At 50.1% G+C, this 26,646-nt stretch overlaps 1 pseudogene; it reads left to right on the top strand.

Moving 5' to 3' along the window:
• Nucleotides 1–18,582, top strand: part of LOC136662434 (SWI/SNF-related matrix-associated actin-dependent regulator of chromatin subfamily D member 2-like) — a 33,815-nt pseudogene extending 15,233 nt beyond the window's left edge.
• The last annotated feature ends 8,064 nt before the right edge of the window (nucleotides 18,583–26,646 follow it).

The following is a 26,646-nucleotide window of genomic DNA, read 5'->3' as shown; positions in this document are numbered from 1 at the left end:
CCACACCTAACTTGAGGCCATGCATCCCAAAGTAATGATTTTGTGCCTCTGTGAGGACAGGCAAATGGATGGTGAATAGCAGAGCATGCAGGGGGCATGCTGAAGACCACCCAGTGCCTGAAATGGAATGCAAAATGATGCCCCCTTACCCTGTAGCATACCAGACTCAATGGTGGTGCCCACCGAGGTGGAGAAAAGAACCCTAGGTTCCCCCACCAGACCAGCTGCACTCTGATGACCCACCTGGCTTTCGGTTTTTGGGGTCTGGAACACTGGCAGAGGAAACAGATGTTTAGCCTTCTTTGCCCTCTTGATCAAACATAGCATCCCGCCCTTCCCAGGTGCAGACTGGCCCCTGGCACTCTCTCAGTCCTCAAGACTCGCCAGGAGGCTACTCTCGCTGACATCGAAAGTTCCAGTGGAGCATGGGTGTTGCCTGAGAAACTGGTATTGATGTGATGTGTTGGTCATGCCCACTGGGCCCTCTGATACACAGGGACCTTCACCCTGTGCCTTACCTGGAGGAGCCAGTCTCTGGTGAGCTGCTGACAGAGAAGCCCACGCATACATCTCCATCACATCAGCAGTAGTGCCCAAGCGAGTTGGAGGAACAGAAGTCTGGTTTGCTCACCCAGCTGCCACACTTGCTTAGGCCCAGGGGGCTCAGGAATTTTCTTGGCCTGAAATGCTGTGAAAGGAAACAGAAGTTTAGACTTCGTTGCCCTCTTGATCAAATGTAGCATTCCCCTGCCCCCCTCCCCAGCCAGATGCAAGATGGTCCCTGGCTCTCTTAGGAACTCCATATCTTCCTCACCTCACTCATTTCTCTTCGCACCGCAGTTCGGAGCCACCTGCCCTCCATCCTCCTCTTCCTCTGATGCATTCTGAATAGGTCCAAGTCCTCGCCCTCCTCATTTTCCTTCCTGCCCCAACTCTGAGCCACCTCTCCTCCATCCTCCTCTCCTTGAACTTCTACCTCTGTTGCATCCTGAACAGGACCAACTCCTGGCCCTCTCTGAGCCACCTGGCCTCCGTTCTCTTCTCGTTGACCTTCTACCTTGGATGCGTCCTGAACAGACCCAAGTCCTCGCCGGCCCCTTTGGGAGGAGACACCACAGGCATCAAGTCCAGCACTGTCCTCCTTTCTTCCCACTTCCTGGGTGACTTTCCTCCCACTTGGTGTCTCTGCTGCTGTAGTTTGGGGTTTTTCAAGATGGCCACTGGAAGCTGGCTGCAGGTGCCGACCTCTCCGTTCCACTGGCCATTTCTGCTCTGCGCCATCAGATGGTCTCTCTCATTTACATGGGTTATGGGTTATTTTTATTGGTTATATAGGGGACCCTTTTGTCGGCTGGGGCAGTGTAACTCGGAGAGCGGAAAATTTTGGAGTCCTCCATTTAATTAATTAATTGATTGATTAATTAAATGTTTTCTTTGTGTTACTGTGATTTAAAACGATGTGATTTTATTTTTAAAAAAACACAGTATGTATGATGTTGATTTTCAATGAATAAAATGAAGAATATGGAACTTGATGGTCCCTTCTGTTGAGTATCACAAATAGATGTCTGCAGGATGCGTACATAATGAGGATTCTTCTGAGTAGTTGCATTATTCTCCAGCATGCATGTGCTGTTCATGTTAATATTGGGGAAAACCTCAACATGGTCCTGTGTTTTGCAGCTGCAGAGGTTTCCCACATAGAGCTGCCAAAGGGACACAGCACAGCCCTGAAAAGCAGCACAACAGCACAAAAGGCTAGATTTGCAGCAGTAGACATAGGAAGAGCCCTGCTGGATCGGTGCAGAGACACCAGCTTGGAAAGCACTGAGACCACCCAATAATAGGCATGAACAGTTCACATCCGAGCATTGGTAAAGCCCTGCTGGATTGGTCCACAGACACCAGCATTGGAAAGCACCTAGACTGAGAGCAACACGGATCTGTGTGGATGGTTCACTGAAGAGCAGAGGGACGAGTCCAGCAGGATCAGGCCAAGGCCCATCTAGTCCAGCAGTAGACATAAGACAGAGGAAGAGTCCTGCTAGATGACTCCAGCATGGAAAAGCACTGAGTGTCCAGAGACACCAGCATGGAAAGCACTGCTCCATCTTGCCTCTACCCGCTTCCCAAGCAAGGAAATACAGGTTTCTTTCCTCTTGCTTACGGATGGGCGATGCTTTCTGTTGAACTCCAGCAATGCTCTGGTGCCAGGAAGTAAAAAAGGATGCTAGCAGGATGGGAACAGTAGGACAGGAGGTCAGGGGGCTCAGGGGGCAGGGGAAAGCACAGTTGAATGCATGTCATTGGCTGATGAACAGAGGAGCACCTGAGCACTGACAAAAAAGCAAACACTGGACCATCCAGGTGAAGGAGGAGCAGGAAAGGCAACCCTCAACACACTGTGGCTTGGAAGAAAGCTGCAAAAAAGGCTGAGGAGGGCCAGCGAGGCTGCAGGATGGAAGCTCCGTGGCTCAGGGGGCGGGGAAAAGCAAATTGGCCTCCCTAAGCCCCAAACATGCTGCGGCTTGTAAAAAAAAGCTGCAAAGACGAGCGCTTCGCCAACACAAACAATTTTTTTTGTTTTAAACAGGGATCCACGCGGGGGGGGGGTGTGTGCGCGTGTGCATTGCATCAGCACCCCTCTCCAGCTAGCCTGGCCTCACACCTGGGGAATTTGCCCCACTTGCTCCCTTCCAGATCCACCTCTGCAAGGACATATCCCCCCTTGAACATGTAACATTTCAGAATTCATCTTACCCGAGAAGCAGGAAGGGGGAGTCAGAGAGATGGGGCACAATCCTTACCAGGTCTGCTCAGAAGTAAGACCGATTTTGTTCAATGGGGTTTACTCTCAGGAAAGCATGGTTAGTTTTGCAGCCATGGTCTAATGTGGGGAAGGCTGACCTGTCCAGGTAATTAGCAGGATGTCACCTGGGGCCTGAGCAGAGAGCGCTTCATGTAAAAAATAAGCCCTGAACAGAGGCCGTTGGGTGAGGAGATCTGCAGTGAGATTGTCTCTGGCTGGGCTGCCGGGAGCGGGTGTGGGTCCGATTGACTTCAAGTCAGTTCGGAGGCTCCCAGGTTTTTGTACCCACAAAGACTGGTTTGGAATTTGCACAATTCTGGCTGGGTGGATGGAAATGAAAGCTGATTTATGCTTGGGGGGCAGCAGCATCCTGCAGGGGGCGCCATAATGGGTCTTTGCCCCAAGGCACGGAGCTGGGTGGTCTGCCACTGTCCCAGATTCCTCAACAAACGACAGCCCCCCCACCCAGAATGCATTGGAGGGAGAGAAGTGCACTGACCGTGGGTTAAAGCTGTAGTGGAAATGCAGCCCAGGTCTTCTCCAGAAGCACCAAAATGTATTATTATTTTTTTAAAAACTTTATTAGCCTAATAAAAAACAATCAAGACACCATACAGAACGTTGCCCCACATGCTCCCTGTATGAATGAGAACATGTGTGTCGTATACTTCGTCTTACACTCCCAGGGTTTTGGGTGCTCAGAGTTCTTGATTCCTGAATCCTAGAGCTTCAAGAACCCCTGTTCGGTAGAACTGCCACCACCCTGTATGTGCCAGTGCCTCAGTCCAGGGACACCGAGACCCTCTAGGCTTAACTATATCCCTTGTAGGCACTGAGCACTTTCTTTACTTAAAGTCTCAGTCCTCAAGTTACTAGTCCACAATGAGGATTTTTGGTAGCTTGCTGAACGGCTAGCCAGGATTCTGAACCTTTGTCCCCAACAGACAATGAAACCACATAGTAAAAGGATTTTTACTTTATTAAGTACATAGGGTTACAAAAGTTACAAAAGTCAGCAAATGCTAGAGGCATAAAAACTTCTAGGAAACATATCAGCATTGAAATAATAAAGCTAACTGGCTATCTCTATTATTTTCTAACTCTCGCCCGGGTCAGCTTCTTTTGTAGACCTTTAGCCCAGTTACCTATGAGGCCACATGGTCCTGGTGGGGCAGGATGTGCACCCACCACCTTTACCACCAAGAGACAAGGCAAAAGACAAAGGAAAAAAAGACCAACACACCCCCCTGGGCTCTGTTCTTACACTTCTCATGCCAACAGGATGGGGTGATTCTGTACTTATTTGAACTGACCAATCAGAACTCTTGGGGACAGAATCTTCTTGAAGTGGGGCTGGATGCTAGCCCTCTTCGTTCTCCCCCTCCCCAATGGGGATTCCTGGGCGCCTCTCTGGCTACTGAGGTGCTACGTTATCCCCTTCCATTGAGTTGTAAATTCCTTGCAGCTAGGATGCAAGCCACTTCTAGGTTACTGGGTTACTTTGGTTCAGGCTTTGCAATGCTGCTAGGCCTGAACTGCACATATTCCTGACAATGTGTTAGTACAATCCAAACCCAGGGAAGTGAAACTTATACCTTCAGACCCAAAAGACCAGGTCCCAGCAGCAGATCACCCAGTTCAGTTCTCAGAATTCCCAGGCTCCCCCCCTGCTAGTTTCATGTGTGTCTGGAACACATGGCCCTGGATCATGTGTGTTTTTGCATTGCTGGAACGTGCAATTAACAGTATGGAGTAGAAATAGAAGTCTGGGGCACTGAAGAGAACAGAAGAGGGAACAAAATGAATATCCAAAACGAAGACAAAGGCCAGGCCAGTGGATTCCACCTGGGCTTGGTTTGAACATCCGCACACAGTAACAGGGGAGAGAGGAAAGCCAGTCCTTGGAAGCCCGTGCAACTAGCCACTTGGAAGCCTGGTGGGTCCTAACCCACAGTTTGAGAAACGGCATTCAGCCACTAGATGGGGTGAATAATGGAATCTAGTGGAATGAAATTCTAATTATTTCACAGCACAAAGGTAGGAAATGGGATTTTGTTAACTGGGAAATGGGAAATTTTGGCAAATGGGAAAAACAAGGGATTTTTCTCCTTGTCACAAGGCATTTAAAGGTGGATCCCAGTAGCAGTGGTGAGTCAAATCAGTGGATGCCAAGGTCCCACCTGTATTGGTAAGAGGATTTATATATTGCTTTCCAACCAAAGTCCACAAAGTGGTTGATATGACCTGAAGAATGAAAGCCTGGTTCCCTGCCCCCAATGGCTTCCAATTTTTTTTTTTTTTTTTTTTTAGAAGAAGAGACTCCAGCAAACAAGCTGGACAAGAGGGGCCTTTGGCCTGAGCCAACAGGGCTCTTCTTCGGGTCAATGCAGTGAAACAGCAGAACCTTCTTCCCCATGCGCGTGTGTGTTTGTGCTCCTCGCTCTTCCTTGCAGTTCCCAAGCCTGACCTGGACTCCTTTGTGTCCCTGCGGGTGAAGGAGGAGCAAGAGAACATCCTGGTGGAGCCGGAGACCGACGAGCAGAGGTCAGAAGCTGGGACAGTTGGGCACCTTTGATGCAGAAAACCACATGGTTCTTGGGCTTCACCCCTTTGAGCTTTTAGATCAGTGATTTTCAGCCACTCTACTGTGGCACATAAGTGTGCGGAGAATGGTCTGCTGGTGTGCCACAGGAGTTTGTGGGAGGGTCATTTATTAGTAGGGTCACTGGGGGATGTGAGCCCCCCACCGGCAGTGCGGTGTCAATTGTCCCAAAACCGATGATGTGCCTTGAGCATTTTGAGCGCCTTCAGAGTGTGCTGTGAGATGAAAATGGCTGTTTTAGATGGCTGGTGAATGCCAGCCTTGCCCCAGATTGCTTTGGCCAAGGGGTCTGAATCCATCCACATCATGAAACCAGCTTTCACTCTCACTTGGGTGGGGTTGAGTCTGTTGGAGAGTCCCAAATCTGAACACAGGTGTGTTTGTGTTATGATGGATGCCATCTTGGGCGGGTATGTGTGGGAAGTGGAGGCTGGTGAGGCAGAGAGACAAAGGCTGCAGTCCTAACCAACTGACTGGCAGAAGGGCAATGCACCTCCGAGGTAAGGGAACAAATGTTGTGTTACCTTCAGGGGGCCTCCGTGACTGCCCCCCCCCCAACTGCAGGAAGCAGCACATGCCCCACTGGCACAGCTACGTCCGTGCTGGAAACTGGGTTAGGATTGTGCCCAAAGTGAATTTTTTAAAGTCTCAGGAACAAACATGCAACAGTCATGGAACCAAAACATGCAACATACAATAAGAACATAAGAACAGCCCCAATGGATCAGGCCATAGGCCCATCTAGTCCAGCTTCCTGTATCTCACAGCGGCCCACCAAATGCCCCAGGGAGCACACCAGATAACAAGAGACCTCATCCTGGTGCCCTCCCCTGCATCTGGCATTCTGACATAACCCATTTCTAAATTCAGGAGGTTGCGCATACACATCATGGCTTGTACCCCGTAATGGATTTTTTCTCCAGAAACTTGTCCAATCCCCTTTTAAAGGCGTCTAGGCTAGACGCCAGCACCACATCCTGTGGCAAGGAGTTCCACAGACCGACCACACGCTGAGTAAAGAAATTTTCTTTTGTCTGTCCTAACCCGCCCAACACTCAATTTTAGTGGATGTCCCCTGGTTCTGGTGTTATGTGAGAGTGTAAAGAGCATCTCTCTATCCACTCTGTCCATCCCCTGCATAATTTTGTATGTCTCAATCATGTCCCCCCTCAGGCGTCTCTTTTCTAGGCTGAAGAGGCCCAAACGCCGTAGCCTTTCCTCATAAGGAAGGTATATCCAGCCCCGTAATCATCTTAGTTGCTCTCTTTTGCACCTTTTCCATTTCTACTATGTCTTTTTTGAGATGCGGTGACCAGAACTGGACACAATACTCCAGGTGTGGCCTTACCATAGATTTGTACAACGGCATTATAATATTATCCGTTTTGTTCTCAATACCCTTCCTAATGATCCCAAGTATAGAATTGGCCTTCTTCACTGCCGCAGCACATTGGGTCGACACTTTCATCGACCTGTCCACCACCACCCCAAGATCTCTCTCCTGATCTGTCACAGACAGCTCAGAACCCATCAGCCTATATCTAAAGTTTTGATTTTTTGCCCCAATGTGCATGACTTTACACTTACTGACATTGAAGCGCATCTGCCATTTTGCTGCCCATTCTGCCAGTCTGGAGAGATCTTTCTGGAGCTCCTCACAATCACTTCTGGTCTTCACCACTCGGAAAAGTTTGGTGTTGTCTGCAAACTTAGCCACCTCACTGCTCACCCCTGTCTCCAGGTCATTTATGAAGAGGTTGAAAAGCACCGGTCCCAGGACAGATCCTTGGGGCACACCGCTTTTCACCTCTCTCCATTGTGAAAATTGCCCATTGACAACCACTCTCTGCTTCCTGACCTCCAACCAGTTCTCAATCCATGAGAGGACCTGTCCTCTAATTCCATGCCTGTTGACCTTTTTCAAAGAATTCTATAAGGTTTGTGAGGCAAGACTTACCCTTACAGAAGCCATGCTGATTCTCCCTCAGCAAGGCCTGTCGGTCTATGTGTTTTGAGATCCTGTCTTTGATGAGGCATTCCACCATCTTACCCGGTATGGATGTTAGGCTGACCAGCCTATAGTTTCCCGGGTCCCCCCTCTTTCCCTTTTTAAAGATAGGCGTGACAATGTGTGTAGGAGAGTGATTTCCAACCCCCATTGAAAGAAAGTCCCATGATGTTTAATGGGGCTTATTCCCAAATTAGCATGGTTGGGATTGCCACCTATGGCTGCAATCCTATGCCCACTTTCCTAGGAGTAAGTGCAATTGAGCACAATGAGACTTACTTCTGAGTAGACATGCCTAGGCTTGTGCTGTAAGCCTGCTTGCTTTCTGCCTCTTTCAGTGAGTATGTGACTGCTTTGGAAGAAGACTCTCAGCACCTGATCCGGTACAAAACCATCGCTCCCCTGGTGGCTTGGGGGGCAATTCAGCTCATCTGAACATCCTCAGAGACATACAGGCAACTATTTCTTTTCGGGGGTGGGAGGAGTTCTGATGATTTATTAAATATCACCAGGACTGCTGGGTGACCAGATCTCCCATCCTTTTCTGCCCTGGGAACCCAACTCTGCTCGCTTGGCAGGGATCGGGCATCTGAACTACTCTGAGTGCTGTGAAATGGCAACAGGAGGCCCGATCTGGAGGATTTGCCCCCCCCCCCAAGCTGGCAGCCAAGGGAGGTTGGAGGGGTGGAAAGGAGCACATCTGCTGTTCTGTGTGCATCTGGGAGGTGGCACTGTTTTGCTGTGCTTGTCTGAGCCGTGGCGGCCCAGTAGCATCCACTGCCTTTTGCAAGGGGTGTGTTTGTGAACCCACCTGTGCTGGAGAGTGCTGTACTCGAGGTCTCATCGAGCCTCCCCCCCCCCCCCCGCCATACTTTGCACATGAAAGCTGCAGGAGCCATCTGGGCATTTCTGTAACTTCTGAATGGAGCCATCACAGATTGAGGTGTCTTGGAAATGACAACAAATAGCACCAGCCACCTCCTGAGACAGTTGCCAGAATTAAAACCCAGGACTGCCCTCTTCAGAATGCCCCTTTTTCCCCTTGTTTCGAAGGTGCTGCCCCACCAGCCATCCTCTGCCCCTCCCTTGTCCTCCTCCTCTGTAGAATCATCAGCTAAGACACCTGGCATTTGGAGAATATTAACAGTGAGTGGAAACAGGACTGGAGCAGGGGGCAGGGCTCTCTTGATAGGCTACCTGGTCTTAGTGCAGATCACTGCCATGATCATTGGGTAATGGATCAATGGCACCCTTTCAGGCAGTGGTGCAGTCTGGGCCCGGCCCGGCCTTCCTGCTGTTCTGTGTGTCGGGCTGTTCTGATAGATGCAGTACAAAGACGTGGGCAGCCCGCACCGGCACTGGTGGTGGCATTCGGTCTTCGGCAAAGAAGAGTTCATTGCTCAGATAACCAAACTCAGCCCCGAAGAGAGCGGATTCTGCAACGCAGAACCAAAGTTCCAGGCCGCAGGGGCTACCCTGAGGCTTCCCAATGTAGGCAAACTCAAAGTCTCCATGAAAGGAGAATGGGTTGGTCACTGCCTCTTTCCCCTCCCTGTCCAAAGGGGCATTTCCGCTTCAATTCAAGCAGCCCCAAACACAGCCTCTGATGCCAGAGTTCAGCCTCCCCCCCCAGCTCTGACACAGACCCGTGTCACAATGCCAGGATTCCGACATCCATGGAGACCAAGAACTTCAAACGATGCTACAGGAGATCACTGGGCAGTGAGCTCACTCAGTACTGGCAGTTGGTCCTGTCCTGTCCAGTACTAGCAGTCATTTCCGAATACTGGTGGGCCAAGAAACGGATCATGGAGGTGAGTCTGATTACGTGGAATGGCCTTTCGCAGGGGTGGGCAAATATTTAGCAGGAGGGCCACATCATCTCTTTGACACTAGGTTGGGTCAGAATTATAGAATATTTTGAGCCAAAATTTAATTGCTCTAATCCACGCCATCTAATCTAATTTCAAGTTGGATTTGGCCTGATTCAAGACAGAGCACCGCATAAGACACACACCAGGGCAAACCCAGTGTGCTTCTTAAGAAAGTTGATTGAATCTGCTCTAGTGAATTATTGAATGACCCAATCCAAAGTGGAACCCCATATAATAATAGGGGGGAGCATTTCGCATTGAAGGCCTTCAACGCCGCCGGAATAAACTTGCCACCTTTACTGTGAAAGAAGCTCAATATTTTGTCTCAAAATATTCTATAATTCAGACCCTAACACTCTTTTATATCACCTCCTTGTTGACCCTTATTTCTCTGGAGTGCAAAAATAAAACCATTGGGAGTTGAGCCTGACTTACTTGGTCATCTGTCCCAAGCCGAGGCTCTCAGGCTCATTAAAGGGAGACTCCTGGATATTCACTCCTCCAATATTTTATCTGCAGCCAATAAAACTTGTTCACCTTTATTTTATCTCTTACCGGTTAAAGTAGGCGAAATTCCCAATTATCTCTATATTTTGGAATGCCCAAAGATTAGAAGGGCCTTTTCTATGGCCCGTTGTAACTCTATTCCATCTTCTGTTCTTTGGGGTAGATTTAATGGCGTTCCTTTTCAGGAAAGAATTTGTCCCTGTCCTCAGCGGGCTGTAGAAACATTAGACCACCTCCTTCTTCATTGTCCGCTTCACAATGAGGCCAGAAGGAAATGTCTGACCCTTCAATTTCACCTTAACGCCCTTGCTGAGGATTTTGCTAGATTGCAATTTATATTAACCTCCAATGATTTTGACATTGTCTCTCAGATAGCCAAATTTATCTCACAAATCGTGGCGACTAATCTGAAGCGTGCCCCTTCTCTCTGAAGTGTTTGGTTATAGGTGTTATTTGTAGTTTGCTATGTTATGCTTGTGCACTTCTGTATGTTGTTTTTTTTTTTTGGTATGCTTAATAATGCCTAATAAAGGTGTCTGAATCTCTCTCACTAGGTTGGGGGCAGGGGGAAAAGAGTTAATTTTCTTTTCAAATTGGAACTTGTTGTTCAGTCGTTAAGTCGTGTCCGACTCTTCGTAACCCCATGGACCACAGCACATCAGGCCCTCCTGTCTACCACTAACTGCCAGAGTTTGTCCTTTCCTGTTCATTGACTCTGTGACACTATCTAACCGTCTCATCCTCTGCCGTCCCCTTCTCCCTTTGCCTTCAATTTCTCCCAGCATCAGGGTCCTCCCTTCTCATGAGATGGCCAAAGGAGTCCTCCCTTCTCATGAGATGGACTTCTAAGGAGTCCTCCCTTCTCATGAGATGGCCAAAGTGCTGAAGCTTCAGCTTCAGCGTCTGTCCTTCCAGTGAAGAGTCAGGGTTGATTTCCTATAGGACGAACTGATTTGGTCTCCTTGCAGTCCAGGGGACTCTCAAAAGTCTTCTCCAACACCATCATTTGAAAGCGTCTGTTCTTCAGCGCTCAGCCCTCCTTATGGTCCAGCTCTCACAGCCATACATTACTACTGGGAAAACCATAGCTTTGACTATACCGAGCTTTGTCGGCAAGGTGATGCCCTGGCTTTGCACTAAGTTGTCTAGGCTTCCTATAGCTTTCCTCCCAAGAAGCAAGCGCCTTACAATTTCATGACTGCAACCTCCGTCTGTTACGGTATATCAGGAGTGGCAAATCCCCAGCAGGCCACATGGCACTTTTGAAGTACAGAATCGTGTATGTGCCAATCCACTTTATACTGGCCCTCACCAGAACTGCTCTGGTGGTTTTGCTCATGTGATGTGCCAAACCTCTGCCCTGCAGTCTTTGCCCTGCCTTGCCCTGCCCTGGCCCTTGTCACTCCCTTTTGGGCCTCAAGCCATCTCTGGGATGGATGGCTAAGCTCAGAGCCCGGGGAGAACCTCAAGCAGTTCTGCTGGGTCTCTTTGACCAGGTCTGGCCCAGGGCTCTGTGGGGAGGGTCACTACTCTGTTGGAGGGCGCTACTTCTGTCTGTTCCCTGACCAGTTTCTCTTCTATCGCCTGCAGGTCCCCCAGGCTGACGACTTGGACCTCCTACTTCAAAAGAGTAGGAGATGCAAGTTCGCCGCAGAGAGAGCGGAGGCCCGGTTGCTCTCCTTTGAAGCAAGGAGGCAAGCACCAAAGGTGAGTAAGAAGAAACGCCCCCCCAGACAGACACAAACAGACACACACAGATACACGTTCAATCACTTACTCAGAGTGCACTGAGTGTTTTAGAAGGAAGTGTGTTACCAGACCAAGTACTCTATTCAGTGTTTCTTATACTGTGGGTCAGGACCCACTTGGAGGGTCATGATCTTCCTCAGAGCCTCCAGTGAACACACGGGCGACTGAAAGTTTCTTCATTGCCTCAAGCCCTGAGGCTATTCAGTAACCAGATAGCTGCTAACTGCCCTGCAAAGAGCTGGGCTGCTGCTCAGTTTCAAGTTTGTTGGAAATGTAGGAAGATCAATGTTGGAGCGTCTTTTTTTCTGGTGTGTTTTTTGTTCCAAGTCTGTCCAGGACAGGTCGTCAGGGCAGGAGAAGGCTGGGTCACAGAAGGAAGCCCCTCAAGCCTTGAGGCTGTTCATTAGGGCTGCCTCATCACGAGATATGGATCAAGGCTTTTATACGTAGATAAATCAATAGGATTTGTAAATAAATAAATAAAAATATTTTCATTCTAGATCACCCTTTTTGAAAGTTGCATCAAGCTAGGTGGTTTCCAACGAGTGTCATTTTAAAAAGTGGGTCCCGGTGTTCAAATGTTTGAGCACCACTGCTCTGTGTGGTTGTGGTTGGGTCCCGGAGTGCCTGATAACGGAGGGACTGCTGGACTTGGACACAGCCAGGGAGGTGGGTCTGCCTCTGGGAAGGAGTGTGTAAAAATTACACTCAGAAATTTGGCAAAAACAGCTCAGCTTCTCTTTCCTCTTGCAGTCTTCCAGGCAGCAAAGGGGCCACCCGGGACCAAGACTGTGCGGCCGGTCGGGTGGCCGAACGTGGAGAGCAAAACTCCACCTCGGCTGGGCACCACCAGTAAGTATGCTTATACCTGATGTTCTGGAAATGCTGGGGAGCTAAAGGGAGATTCTCCTCTCCAGCATCTCCATAGGATGGGTAGTGAACACCTTCCTATACACTGAAGTGCCCACACCCCTGGGGAGCCATCTTCTCCCCACATGTATAGGTCAGACCTGGTTTCCCAAGAGCCAGGGCTCAGGGTTCGGGGGAGGCTGCCCAAGGGGTGCTCAGAGCCCGGGGAAGACCTCAAGCAATACTGCTGGGTCTCTTTGACCAGGTCTGGCTAAGGAGTCTTTTGGGCGGCAATTCCCTGCTGGAGGGCGCTGCCTCTGTCTGTTCCCTGACCAGATTCTCTTCTATCCCCTGCAGGTCCCCCAGGGTGATGAGCTGGGCCTCCTTTTCGTAAAGGAACGGAGGTCCGAGTGCAGACTCCGGAGCGTCAAGGCGCGGTGGCTGCTGCTCGAGCGCAGGAGGGAAACACCCCAGGTGAGGAAGAAAAACACTCCTGCACAGACATACGGAAGGAGAGAGTGCACTGAAACGGAATTTCAGTAGAGAATCGGTAGGGAGCCAGAGAGCCTTCCTTTGGGTTCTGTGGAGGTGCTGTAAAGACGAGCATTGGGTGCCTCCTGGGACCAAGTGCCTCATTGGGACCAAGTGCCCAGGTAAGTGACTGAGTGCCCATTCCACCACGCACAGTAGGAAATGTGCTGTAAAGCACATTTGCGAGTCCTCAGCGCTGGCGGAGCGCTGGAGCGAGCCCAGTGTCGGCTCCAAGCCAGGACCCCAAAGGTAGCATTCTTGCAAGTGCGACCTGTTCCACGTGCAGGGCCAGTTAGGCAGGCGGAGCTCAGGGGTGTTAATGCATGGCTGAGACAGTGGTGTTGGTAGGAGTGTTCAGATTTGCTGGGCACTGGGGAGCATTTTGGGACAAGTTGGGCCTGTAGGAGAGAGAAGGTCTTCACTTGGACCAAAATGAAGCTGGACCGCTGGCACGTAACATGAAAAAGGTGGCAGAGCAGCTTTTCTGCTGAACTCTGGGGGAAAGCCAACAAGAGCCGAGGGGCGGCTGGTTCCGGACTCCTCATCCCTAGGGGTTATGGCAGATAGAGAACAACAAGCAGAGTGCGAATTAGGATGGAAGCATGATGGTCGTTGACAACCAGGCCAGCAAAATGAGAGGCTGTGGGGATCAAGGCACAAATATTTCAGGGACTCCATATACAGGTGCTTTTATGTGAATGCCTGAAGTCTCTGAGCAGAGATGGGAGAGCGGGAATGTTTGGTGGCTGGGGAGAACATTGATACAGTGGGCAGAACGGAAACCTGGTGGAATGCGGAGAACCAGTGACATACAGCCATCCCAGGTTATCAACCCTATGGGAGGGACAGGGAGGAGCGTGATGGAGATGGGGTGGCCATGTATGTCCAAGAAGGGGTAGAATCTAGTAGGGTTGCAATGGAAGGCGGGACTGCCTCCACCACAGAACTACTGTGGGTTAAACTACCAGGCCTGAAGAACGATGTCATAGGGTGTGCGATCGTCCTCTAGACCAAAAACCTGAAGGGGACCTCAGAAAGAGGAAACAGATCAGGGAGGTGTCGAGGAGGGACAGGGGTGTCATCATGGGGGACTTCAATTATCCTCATACCGACTGAGTCAAAGCCTGCTCTGGTCACAAAAGAGAGACCCGGTAGCTTGACACACTAACTGGCTGTGCCTTGGAGCAGCTAGTCAGGAAGCCCGCCAGAGAGCCAAGAGTTGACTGTGGATTTCATATTGTGCGGTACTCAGGACCTGGTTAGAGCTGTAATGGTTACTGAGCCGTTGGGGAACAGTGACAGTGCTGCAATCCGTTTTGCCAGGCATGTCGGAGGAAGAGAGCCAAGCAAATCGGACACCAAATCCCAAAGGGAGGGCTTGCCCCAGATGCGGAGGCTGTTGGAAAGAAGTGGAAAGGGAAGGTCCAAAGAGTCCAGTCCCTCCAGAGTGCAGGGAGGCTGTTGAGAATAGCGGTGGTAGAGGCCCAGCAGACGTGTGTACCGCATAGAAAGAAGGGCTCGACTGAGTCCAAGAGGGTGCCGGCACGGCTAATGAGAGTCTGTAAAAGGCAAGGAAGCTTCCTTCCATCAGGGGAAGTCTTGCCCAGAGGAGGAGAATCAACAGGAACAGAAACTGGGACAAAACAAATGTAGGAAGCTGAAACAGGAGGCCAGGAAAGACTCTGAGGAACACCCGGCCAGCAACATGAAGGGGAGGAACAAAACCTCTTCAAGCATCTTAGAAGGAAATCTGCCAGAGAGGCCGTTGGCCCCCTAGATGGCGAGAGAGGAAAGGGACAGATAAAAGAGGACTTGCAGAGAAATGAAGGGCACAATCCTGACAAGTCTCTGGTTAGGGGCACCTCCCATATGAGCAAAGGCTGTGGAGTTTGAGGCTCTTCAGACTAGAAAAGAGGTGCCCGGGGCGGGGGGGACATGATTGAGACATTCCAAATTATGCAGGGGATGGATAGAGTGGACAGAGATGCACTTTTCCCTCTCACAGAACACCAGAACCAGGGGACATCCCTGAAAATTGAGTGTAGTAGTAGTAGTAAACCTTTAATGGCATAAATACATCAATAAATAATAAATTACAAGACAATAATACCATAAAATATGTCACATAAGCGACATGAATTGAAAGAAATTTACAAAGAGAAAAAACTGTTATAGTTATAGTTATAGTCCTGGTTGGACGAACAGTTTTTTTTTTTTTTCTCTTTGTAAAATTGAGTGTTCAGAGAGTTAGGACCGACAAAAGAAAATATTTCTTTAACCAGCATGTAATTAGTCTGTGGAACTCCTTGCCACAGGATGTGGTGATGCCATCTGGCCTAGATACCTTGAAAAGGGGATTGGACAGATTTGTGGAGCAAAACTCCATCACAGGTTACAAGACATGATGGGCATGTACAGGCTGAGATTGGCCGGTCGCTCATCATGAGGGCCGAGTAGGAATTTTTTCCGTCCTCTGAATTATCCGTGGATAATTTCAGTTCTTTTGCCGGTCCCAGAATGGGGGGGGGGGGAGGGATGTTCTGTAAGATTCATGTTTTTAAAGTTAGTCACTGTGGTGTCTTTGTGGGGGGTGTGAGGGTCAACAGAATACCACATGCAGGGGAGTGGCACCAAGATGCAGGTCTCTTGTGGTCTTGTGTGCTCCTGGAGGCATCTGCTGGGACTCTGGGAGACTCAGAAAGCTGGACTAGATGGGCCCTGGGCCTGATCCAGCAGGGCTCTTCTTCTGAAGGGGGAGGGTAAATATGACACTCAGTAAAGATGGCAAAAATGGCTTCTGTTTCCCCTTGCAGACTTCCGAGCCGGAGAGCAGATGCAGCCTGCTGTGTAAACAACTCTGCGGCCGGTGGGGTGGAGGGACCTGGAAGTGGAAACTCCACCTCGGCTGGGCACCTCCAGTGAGTATTCCAGCACTACTGCCGAGTCTGGCCAAGGCCTCTGTGGGGGGGGGGGATTTCTCTGTTGGAGGGCACTGCCTCTGTCTCTCTCCTGACCAGTTTCTCTACTATCTCATGCAGGTCCCCCAGGCAGAGGATTTGGGCCTCCTATTTGAAAAGAATAGGAGGTCCAAGTTCTGTGTGAGGAGGGCGGAGGCCAAGTGGCTGGCGCTGGAGAACAGGAGGCGAGCACCCCAGGTGAGAAAGAAAAAGGCCCCCCCACACACACACGCACGCACACGCACACAGAGAGAGAGAGAGAGAGTGCACTGAGGCGGAATATCGGGAGGGATCCAGGGAGCCTGCCTCTGGTTCTGTGGTGGTGACATCGGGCAGCTGCTTAAGGAGGCTGTGGGTGGATGAAGGGAAAGTGGAGCTGAAGAAGTGAGGAAGGATCATGGAAAGTCTGAGGGCATGGAGGGGGTGTCACCTCTCTGAGGGGCTCCATCCCGGATGGTGGGCTCTGGGGGGGTGTCAAGCTGAGTGCACCTGTCTACCGGATCTGGCCCTGCCCTGCCCTGGGTGCCGGGAGAAGTGCAGGGACTTATGGGTTGCTGAGCGAAAACAGCTGAATCTTGAAGGGGTCTTGTTCCCTCACCCCCTGTACAAAGTCCTTCTAACAGGAGCTCTGTCTCTGTTTCTTCACAGGCTGCTCCGACTGGGGCTGGGAGGAGGTGAGTTCCTGCGAGGATCCAGCCTGGCCGGGGCACCCCATACTGACCTGTGGGGATTGGAGCTCAGTTCCAACACCCTGGGATGCGGTCTGGTGTCCGGATGCCTGTGGCAGGGTTGCAAGTGGGCCCCCCTCGGGTCCTCCATATGGAACAGCTTCTCCACTGAGACCTGGAATGCCACCGTCTATGAGGGACCCCTCCCGGAAGCGCCTGCTTGCTCCACAGACCCAGCCGCCTCTGTCGCTGACCCAGTGACGAGGACTGAAAAGATGGCAGGCAAGGTCCCACCACAGAGAATCTGTGAGCTGGTCGCAGAGTCTCAGGCCCTCATGGAACCCTCGTAGGGTTCTCATTGTGTGTTAGGGAGGGTGATCAGAGGATGCCAAAGGCATAGAGGAAGCCACAGAGTCTGGGTCACCTTGATGTCTGTTGCCTGCTTTGGACTTGCAGGCCTGGGTGGACGAGAAGTTTTCCCCAGAGTTGCTGGAGAGCAAGTCTGAAGTTGTCAGTAATATTGAATGAAACAACAGACTAAATCAAGAGAGATGATTTTAACAACTAGGTGAAATCCATGTCCTGGAAATAACTTTGTTTTCTCTTGAAGACGGAGAAATCTTTCCACCTGTCCTGGAGAAGGAGAAGACCCGGGCAGAGGGGAAGCCGTCTCTCCTGTCTCTGGAAGGCTTGCCTTTGCAAAAGAGTGAGTGGCGGGGGGAAGGAAGGGGATTCCTGGTCTCTGAATCTGACTCTGCTTGCTCCACAGACCCAGCCGCCTCCCTCGCTGACCCAGTGACGAGGACTGAAAAGATGGCAGACAAGGTCCCACCACAGAGAATTCGTGAGCTAGTCGCAGCGTCTCAGGCCCTCATGGATTTGCTGGTTTTGGACGGAAGCCGGATCTGAACTTCGTCCGCAAGAGGATGGAGATCCAGGAGGCAGCCAAGAAACCTGTAACGCAAAAGCAGAATAATAATAATAATAATAAAACTTTATTTTTATCCCGCCCTTCTCCCTAACGGGACCCTGCGTATTGACTTTGCAACACCTTTACACCTGGCGAGGAGGAATCTGAAGGTGGGGAACACAGAGCCTCATGGGAGCTTTGTGTGAAGGGCAAACTCTTGAATGACCCGGGAGCCTGGCAATGGAACTGGACAAAGAGTTGTACAGCCCAAAAAACCATCTGGTAGAGTGGAACCAATGCCCACAAGAGACAGATGGCTTCCAGGCCAAGTGCCCAGGCAGTGTCAAGGTGAAATGCACCCTGCTGCTCAGGCTGGAGCACCAGCCTGCATAGTACAAACCGGACCCTGTCTGGCTCGCTTGCTGGGCGTTCACACACAGACTCGTGCCAGCATCATTCAGGCTCTCTGGCTCAACATGAAACACAACAAGCTCCAAGACAGTCTTGAGAAGCAGTTTGACCAGATCTCTGGCTGTGTTTGCATGTGATTCTCTGAGATCCCCAGGAAACCAGTGGGGCTCCCACAACACCCAGATCCCATCAATTATGTGATCAGTGTGGACCGTAATGATCAACAAAGCCAGCCTGCTGAGACAGTGGTGTGGAGGTGGATGATCCTTCGAATGCCCAAATGAGCAACTTCTTGGCTCCACCTCTAAGCAGCAGGAAACAGCATCCATGGATGTCAAGATCCGTGAGACGATCGAGTCTATTACCAGCTGAAGACACAGGGAGACTTGAGGTCTTTCCCTGCCACTGGGCACCCCACAGCCTGCCTCTCCTGTACCCTGAAGGCTCTATGTGTGTCTGTGTGGGGGGCGTTTCTTCTTACTCACATTTGGTGCTTGCCTCCTTGCTCCAAACGAGAGCAACTGGGCCTCCGCTCTCTGTGCTGCGCACTTGGATCTCCGACTCTTTTGAAGTAGGAGGTCCAAGTCGTCAGCCTGGGGGACCTGCAGGTGATAGAAGAGAAACTGGTCAGTGAACGGACAGAGGCAGTGCCCCCCAACAGATCCCTTGGCCAGACCCACTCGGAGGGCCCCGCCAATATAGCTTGAGGTCCTTCCCTGACACTGAGTAGCCCTCAGACAGCTTCCTCTGAACCCTGAAGGCTCCCTGAGCCCTGGCTCTTGGGAAACCAGGTCTTTCCTTTAGATGTGAGGAGAAGATTGCGGATCAGGGATGGGGACACCTCCGTGTATGGGAAATTGTTCATTTCCTGTCCTATGGAGATGCTGGAGAGATAGGAGGAAGTGACACTTCTAGCATGCCTCAAGCATGCTTCTAGTGCGGTTCTTTTGAAAAATGACAAAATGGTGTCCAGTCATACAAGAGTCGTTAAAACCAATTACATGGAGATTACCGTGTTCCTACCAGTAGAAATAAAGGCATAGAGGCAGTTATCTTTTCTTGCTCTGACACAGAGTACTTAGTCGGGTAACAAGTTTTGATCCAAGACTCTCAGTGCATTCTAAGCAAGTGAGTGAATGTGTGTGTGTGGGGGGGGATGTTTTTTCTTCCATGTCTTTGGTGCTTGCCTCCTGCCCTTGAGTGCCAGCCATCGGGTCTCCGTCCTCCTTGCTGTGAACTTGGACCTCCTTTCCTTTTGGAATAGGAGATCCAAGTCATCTACCTGGGGGACCTGCATGCCCTCCAACAGAACCCTTGGGCAGACCCTGGTCAAAGGGACCAGGCAGTATTGCTTGAGGTCCTTCCCTGGCACTGAGCATCCCTCAGTCAGCCTCCCCTGAACCCTGAAGGCTCCCTGAACCCTGGCTCTTGGGAAACCAGGTCTCTCCTTTAGATATGAGGAAAAGATTGCGGATCAGGGACGTGGGCACCTCTGCGTATGGGATAGTGTTCATTTCCCATTCTATGCACAGTCTTTTGCACAGGGGGCCGCATTTGCTCTGCTCCCAGGAAGTCTACAGGAGCAAACAGGAGTTGAGCCATTTTTGCTGTATTGATTATGAATTTGACCACCCCTTTCCAGAGGCAGAGTCACAAATTCCTCCTTCCTCCCCCTGGCTGGCAAGAGAAATTCCGAGATCCCTTCATTTCCAGATGTTTCCCTTCAGGATCATATCCTTCTTCGGTGCACTGCTCATCACGACCTCAGGTCCCACTTACTTGATTCTTTTCCTTCTTCCTGTTTCCCTTGTTGATCCTTTCCCAATTCTTCTCAGTGATTATTTCCCTCCTATTACCAATCTGGTGGCGGAATTTTTAGTGGTAGTCTCTAAGGCCAAAGTTTGAAGTTAACTTTCCCAAAACTTCTATTTTCTTATGCTATTTATTCTCTGTAAACTTTTAATATGCCAATAAAGGTACTGAAGTGTGTGTGGGTATGGAACAGGAGAGAGGACTTCTGGGACAACGAGACCCAGCATTCTTGCTTGAGGGCAGTGTCTGGCACAGACTACCTCTTTGCCACCCTCTCCTGTACCCTGAAAGCTGGATATTCAGCCAGGGGCCTCGGTCACTGGTTCTTGGGAAACCAGGACTTTCTTTTAGCTGTGAGGAGAACACTGCCTCCCCCAGCGGCACTGTCGTCTTCTGCTGTCCGGGAAAGGGTTTGCAGCCTGCCCCTTTGAGAGCTCTTGGATGCTGGAGAAGAGAATCTTCGAGTAGAGGACACCCCACATGATGACTATCCTGTTCCACACTCGCTGTTCCATAGCTCACAGTTGTGCAATCGCCCATAGCGCACGTGGTCATGCACACTGTTCCCCCACACCTAACTTGAGGCCATGCATGGCAAAGTAATGATTTTGTGCCTCTGTGAGGACAGGCAAATGGATGGTGAATAGCAGAGCATGCAGGGGGCATGCTGAAGACCACCCAGTGCCTGAAATGGTATGCAAAATGATGCCCCCTTACTCTGTAGCATACCAGACTCAGTGGTGGTGCCCACCGAGGTGGAGAAAAGAACCCTAGGTTCCCCCACCAGACCAGCTGCACTCTGATGACCCACCTGGCTTTCGGTTTTTGGGGTCTGGAACACTGGCAGAGGAAACAGATGTTTAGCCTTCTTTGCCCTCTTGATCAAACATAGCATCCCGCCCTTCCCAGGTGCAGACTGGCCCCTGGCACTCTCTCAGTCCTCTCTCAGACTCGCCAGGAGGCTACTCTCGCTGACATCGAAAGTTCCAGTGGAGCATGGGTGTTGCCTGAGAAACTGGTATTGATGTGATGTGTCAAGGGTTGGTCATGCCCACTGGGCCCTCTGATACACAGGGACCTTCACCCTGTGCCTTACCTGGAGGAGCCAGCCTCTGGTGAGCTGCTGACAGAGAAGCCCACGCATACATCTCCATCACATCAGCAGTAGTGCCCAAGAGAGTTGGAGGAACATAAGTCTGGTTTGCTCACCCAGCTGCCACACTTGCTTAGGCCCAGGGAGCTCAGGAATTTTCTTGGCCTGAAATGCTGTGAAAGGAAACAGAAGTTTAGCCTTCTTTGCCCTCTTGATCAAATGTAGCATTCCCCCGCCCCCCTCCCCAGCCAGATGCAAGATGGTCCCTGGCTCTCTTAGGAACTCCATATCTTCCTCACCTCACTCATTTCTCTTCGCACCGCAGTTCGGAGCCACCTGCCCTCCATCCTCCTCTTCCTCTGATGCATTCTGAATAGGTCCAAGTCCTCGCCCTCCTCATTTTCCTTCCTGCCCCAACTCTGAGCCACCTCTCCTCCATCCTCCTCTCCTTGAACTTCTACCTCTGTTGCATCCTGAACAGGACCAACTCCTGGCCCTCTCTGAGCCACCTGGCCTCCGTTCTCTTCTCGTTGACCTTCTACCTTGGATGCGTCCTGAACAGACCCAAGTCCTCGCCGGCCCCTTTGGGAGGAGACACTACAGGCATCAAGTCCAGCACTGTCCTCCTTTCTTCCCACTTCCTGGGTGACTTTCCTCCCACTTGGTGTCTCTGCTGCTGTAGTTTGGGGTTTTTCAAGATGGCCACTGGAAGCTGGCTGCAGGTGCCGACCTCTCCGTTCCACTGGCCATTTCTGCTCTGCGCAATCAGATGGTCTCTCTCATTTACATGGGTTATGGGTTATTTTTATTGGTTATATAGGGGACCCTTTTGTCAGCTGGGGCAGTGTCACTCAGAGAGTGGAAAATTTTGGAGTCCTCCATTTAATTAATTAATTAATTGAATGTTTTCTTTGTGTTACTGTGATTTAAAACGATGTGATTATATTTTTTTTTTAAAACACACCATGTATGATGTTAATTTTCAATGAATAAAATGAAGAATATGGAACTTGAAGGACCCTTCTGTTGAGTATCACGAATAGATGTCTGCAGGTTGCATACATAATGAGAATTCTTCTGAGTAGTTGCATTATTCTCCAGCATGCATGTGCTGTTAATGTTAATATTGGGGAGAACATCAACATGGTCCTGTGTTTTGCAGCTGCAGAGGTTTCCCACATAGAGCTGCCAAAGGGGCACAGCGCAGCGCTGAAAAGCAGCACAACAGCACAAAAGGCTAGATTTGCAGCAGTAGACATAGGAAGAGCCCTGCTGGATCAGTGCAGAGACACCAGCTTGGAAAGCACTGAGACCACCCAATAATAGGCATGAACAGTTCACATCTGAGCATTGGTAAAGCCCTGCTGGATTGGTCCACAGACACCAGCATTGGAAAGCACCTAGACTGAGAGCAACACGGATCTGTGTGGATGGTTCACTGAAGAGCAGAGGGACAAGTCCAGCAGGATCAGGCCAAGGCCCATCTAGTCCAGCGGTAGACATAAGACAGAGGAAGAGTCCTGCTAGATGACTCCAGCATGGAAAAGCACTGAATGTCCAGAGACACCAGCATGGAAAGCGCTGCTCCATCTTGCCTCTACCTGCTTCCCAAGAAAGGAAATACAGGTTTCTTTCCTCCTGCTTACAGAATGGGTTATGCTTTCTGTTGAACTCCGGCAACCCTCTGGTGCCAGGAAGTAAAAAAGGATGCTAGCAGGATGGGAGAAGTAGGACAGGAGGTCAGGGGGCTCAGGGGGCAGGGGAAGGCACATTTGAATGCATGTCATTGGCTGATGAACAGAGGAGCACCTGAGCACTGACAAAAAAGCAAACACTGGACCATCCAGGTGAAGGAGGAGCAGGAAAGGCAACCCTCAACAACACTGTGGCTTGGAAGAAAGCTGCAAAAAAGGTTCAGGAGGGCCAGCGAGGCTGCAGCATGGAAGCTCCATGGCTCAGGGGGCGGGAAAAAGCAAATTGGCCTCCCTAAGCCCCAAACATGCTGCGGCTTGTAAAAAAAAAGCTGCGAAGACGAGTGCTTCGCCAACACAACCAATGTTTTTTTGTTTTAAACAGGGATCCACGCCGGGGGGGGGGGTGCATTGCATCAGCACCCCTCTCTAGCTAGCCTGGCCTCACACCTGGGGAATTTGCCCCACTTGCTCCCTTCCAGATCCACCTCTGCAAGGACATATCCCCCCTTGAACATGTAACATTTCAGAATTGATCTTACCCGAGAAGCAGGAAAGGGGAGTCAGAGAGATGGGGCACAATCCTAACCAGGTCTACTCAGAAGTAATACCAATTTTGTTCAATGGGGTTTATTCTCAGGAAAGCGTAAAAAAACTTTTACCTACTATTACTTGTAACCCATAATGAACCTTTCCTCTGGAAATTTGTCCAATCCCTTCTTAAAGGCATCTAGGCAAGTTGTCATCACTGCTTCCTGTGGCAAAGAGTTCCACAGACTAATTACATGCTGGGTAAAGAAATATTGGCAGGGAGGGAGTGACTGCAAGACCTTGGCACTGCTCATTTTCTCAAACAATAAAATATTTTTTTTTTTAAAAAACCACCCACAGAAGTGGGCTCTAAGGCTGCAATCCCAGCCACTCTTTCCTGGGAGTAAGCCTCATTGACTCTAATGGGGCTGACTTCTGAGTAGACACACACAGGAGCAGGCTCCAAGGCTGCAATCCCAGCCACTCTTTCCTGGGGGTAAGCCTCATTGACACTAATGGGGCTTACTTCTGAGTAGACAAGCACAGGAGCGGGCTCCAAGGCTCTAATCTCAGGCTCTCTTTCCTGGGAGTAAGCCTCATCCACTGTAATGGGGTTTACTTCTGAGTAGACACGCAGGACTTGTCTCTGGCTGCGCTGCTCCCCCCCAGCTGTGCCTGTGCTGTGGAGGAAAAGCCTCTCCTGGCGCTGAGTGGGGAGCTGCTCAGGGAAAGGCGGGCTGCAAAGGCTCACAATGGCTGAGGAGGAGGGCGGCTCAGGATTGGCTGGTGGTCAGCCAGTGAAGGGCCCTGAGCCATTCCAACAGAAAAAGCCAGGAGCCTGCTGGATGCTGATTGGCTGAGCCTGCTGGAGAGTTGGGGAAGGGAAAAGCAGGGACCTTAAGGCTGCAGAGCGGGCAAAATTGAAAAGGGAAACAAAGGCAGGCAGGTGGGGGCGGCAACAGAGCGAAGGGAGAGGAGGGCAGTGAGCTCAGGGGCGGAGGGAAGCAGCCCGCCCTGCCCACACAGGGAGTCTTGGAGAGCCTCCCTTTTCCTCAGAGCGACAGCAGCTTCAGCGCCCCTCTCCAGGCTGCCTGGCTCAGCGCACGTGCCCACAGAGACGGCTCGGAGTGCCCTCTCTGGCACGCGTGCCATAGGTTCACCAACACTGGTCTAAGAAATGTTGTATTCCTTGCAGGTAAGAACTCTGTATATCTTTGTAGACTCAAGGTGACAGAATGAATTGGAACTAGAAAGAACTGCAACTGAAAAAGAGAGACAGATAAGGAGAATTCAGGATACACTTGCACCGTTAATTAGGAAGAGTTATAGCAGATAACTAAGATAAAACTAAGATAAACTAAGATAAAATCAAATGCAATTAAATTAATTACAAGTTTACAATAAGTAAAAGTATAAACATTTATTTCAAATAAGAAGCAGCCTCCTAACCCTGTGTTGGAAAAAAAGCTCCCCAAACACCCCAAAGGCTGCCATCCTCTCCACACTTAAGAACATAAGAACAGCCCCACTGGATCAGGCCATAGGCCCATCTAGTCCAGCTTCCTGTATCTCACAGCGGCCCACCAAATGCCCCAGGGAGCACACCAGATAACAAGAGACCTGCATCCTGGTGCCCTCCCTTGCATCTGGCATTCTGACATAGCCCATTTCTAAAATCAGGAGGTTGCACATACTCATCATGGCTTGTAACCCATAATGGATTTTTCCTCCAGAAACTTGTCCAATCCCCTTTTAAAGGAATCCAGGTCAGATGCCATCACCACATCCTGTGGCAAGGAGTTCCACAGACCAACCACACACTGAGTAAAGAAATATTTTCTTTTGTCTGTTCTTTTGTCTGTCCTAACCCTCCCAACACTCAATTTTAGCGGATGTCCCCTGGTTCTGGTGTTATGTGAGAGTGTAAAGAGCATCTCTCTATCCACTCTGTCCATCCCCTGCATAATTTTGTATGTCTCAACCATGTCCCCCCTCAGGAGTCTCTTTTCTAGGCTGAAGAGGGCCAAACGCCATAGCCTTTCCTCATAAGGAAGGTGCCCCAGTACAGTAATCATCTTAGTTGCCCTCTTTTGCACCTTTTCCATTTCCACTCTGTCTTTATTGAGATGTGGCGACCAGAACTGGACACAATACTCCAGGTATGGCCTTACCATCCATTTGTACAAAGGCATTATATTAGCTGTTTTGTTCTCAATACCTTTTCTAATGATCCCAAGCATAGAATTGGCCTTCTTTACTGCCGCCGCACACTGGGTCGACACTTTCATCGACCTGTCCACCCCCCCCCCAAGATCTCTCTCCTAATCTGTCACAGACAGCTCAGAACCCATCAGCCTATATGTGAAGTTTTGATTTCTTGCCCCAATGTGCATGATCTTACACTTACTTTCATTGAAATGCATCTGCCATTTTGCTGCCCATTCTGCCAGTCTGGAGAGATCCTTCTGGAGCTCCTCACAATCACTTCTGGTCTTCGCCACTCAGAAAAGTTTGGTGTCGTCTGCAAACTTTGCCACCTCACTGCTCAACCCTGTCTCCAGGTCGTTTATGAAGAGGTTGAAAAGCACTGGTGCCAGGACAGATCCTTGGGGCACACTGCTTTTCACCTCTCTCCATTGTGAAAATTGCCCATTGACACCCACTCTCTGTTTCCTGGTCTTCAACCAGTTCTCAATCCACGAGAGGACCTGTCCTCTAATTCCCTGATTGTGGAGTTTTTTCAGTAGCCTTTGGTGAGGGACCATGTTGAACGCCTTCTGAAAGTCCAGATATATAATGTCTACAGGTTCTCCCGCATCCACATGCCTGTTGTCCTTTTCAAAGAATTCTGTAAGGTTCGTGAGGCAAGGCTTACCCTTACAGAAGCCATGCTGATTCTCCCTCAGCAAGGCCTGTTCGTCTATGTGTTTTGAGTTTCTATCTTTGATGAGGCATTCCACCATCTTACCTGGTATAGATGTTAGGCTGACCGGCCTATAGTTTCCCAGGTCCCCCCTCTTTCCCTTTTTAAAGATCGGTGTGACATTCGCTATCCTCCAATCTTCTGGCACCGTGGCCGTTTTGAGGGACAAGTTGCATATCTTAGTCAAGAGATCAGCAACTTCCTTCTTCAATTCCTTAATAACTCTTGGGTGGATGCCATCAGGCATTGACTTATTGATCTTTAATTTATCAATGAGGTCTGAAACATCTTTTTTAACCTCTACCTGACTTAATACCTTGGTCAGGAGGGGCCGTTCGGGCAGCAGTATCTGCCCGAGGTCTTCTGCCGTGAAGACAGATGCAAAGAACTCATTTAATTTCTCTGCCATCTCCGCCACTTATCCAGGAGCAAGCCCCACTGACTATCAACGTTAAACACATATTAGCCTATGAAAAGTACAGATCTGTGATGTTTCCCCAATTGCAGTTGCATCATATGGTAGCATCAAGTCTAAAATATTAAAAATAAAATATATACTGAAATTGGCTCATGACCCACCTAGTGGGTCCCGACCCACAGTTTGAGAAACGGCATTCAGTCACTAGATGGGGTGAATAATGGAATCTAGTGGAATGAAATTATAATTATTTCACAGCACGAAGGCAAGAAATGGGATTTTGGTGCTTTTTCTCCTTGTTAC

The sequence above is a fragment of the Tiliqua scincoides genome, chromosome 11, assembly GCF_035046505.1.
Source record: "Tiliqua scincoides isolate rTilSci1 chromosome 11, rTilSci1.hap2, whole genome shotgun sequence".
Taxonomy (NCBI): domain Eukaryota; kingdom Metazoa; phylum Chordata; class Lepidosauria; order Squamata; family Scincidae; genus Tiliqua; species Tiliqua scincoides.
This window is presented reverse-complemented; position numbering and strand designations above follow the sequence as displayed.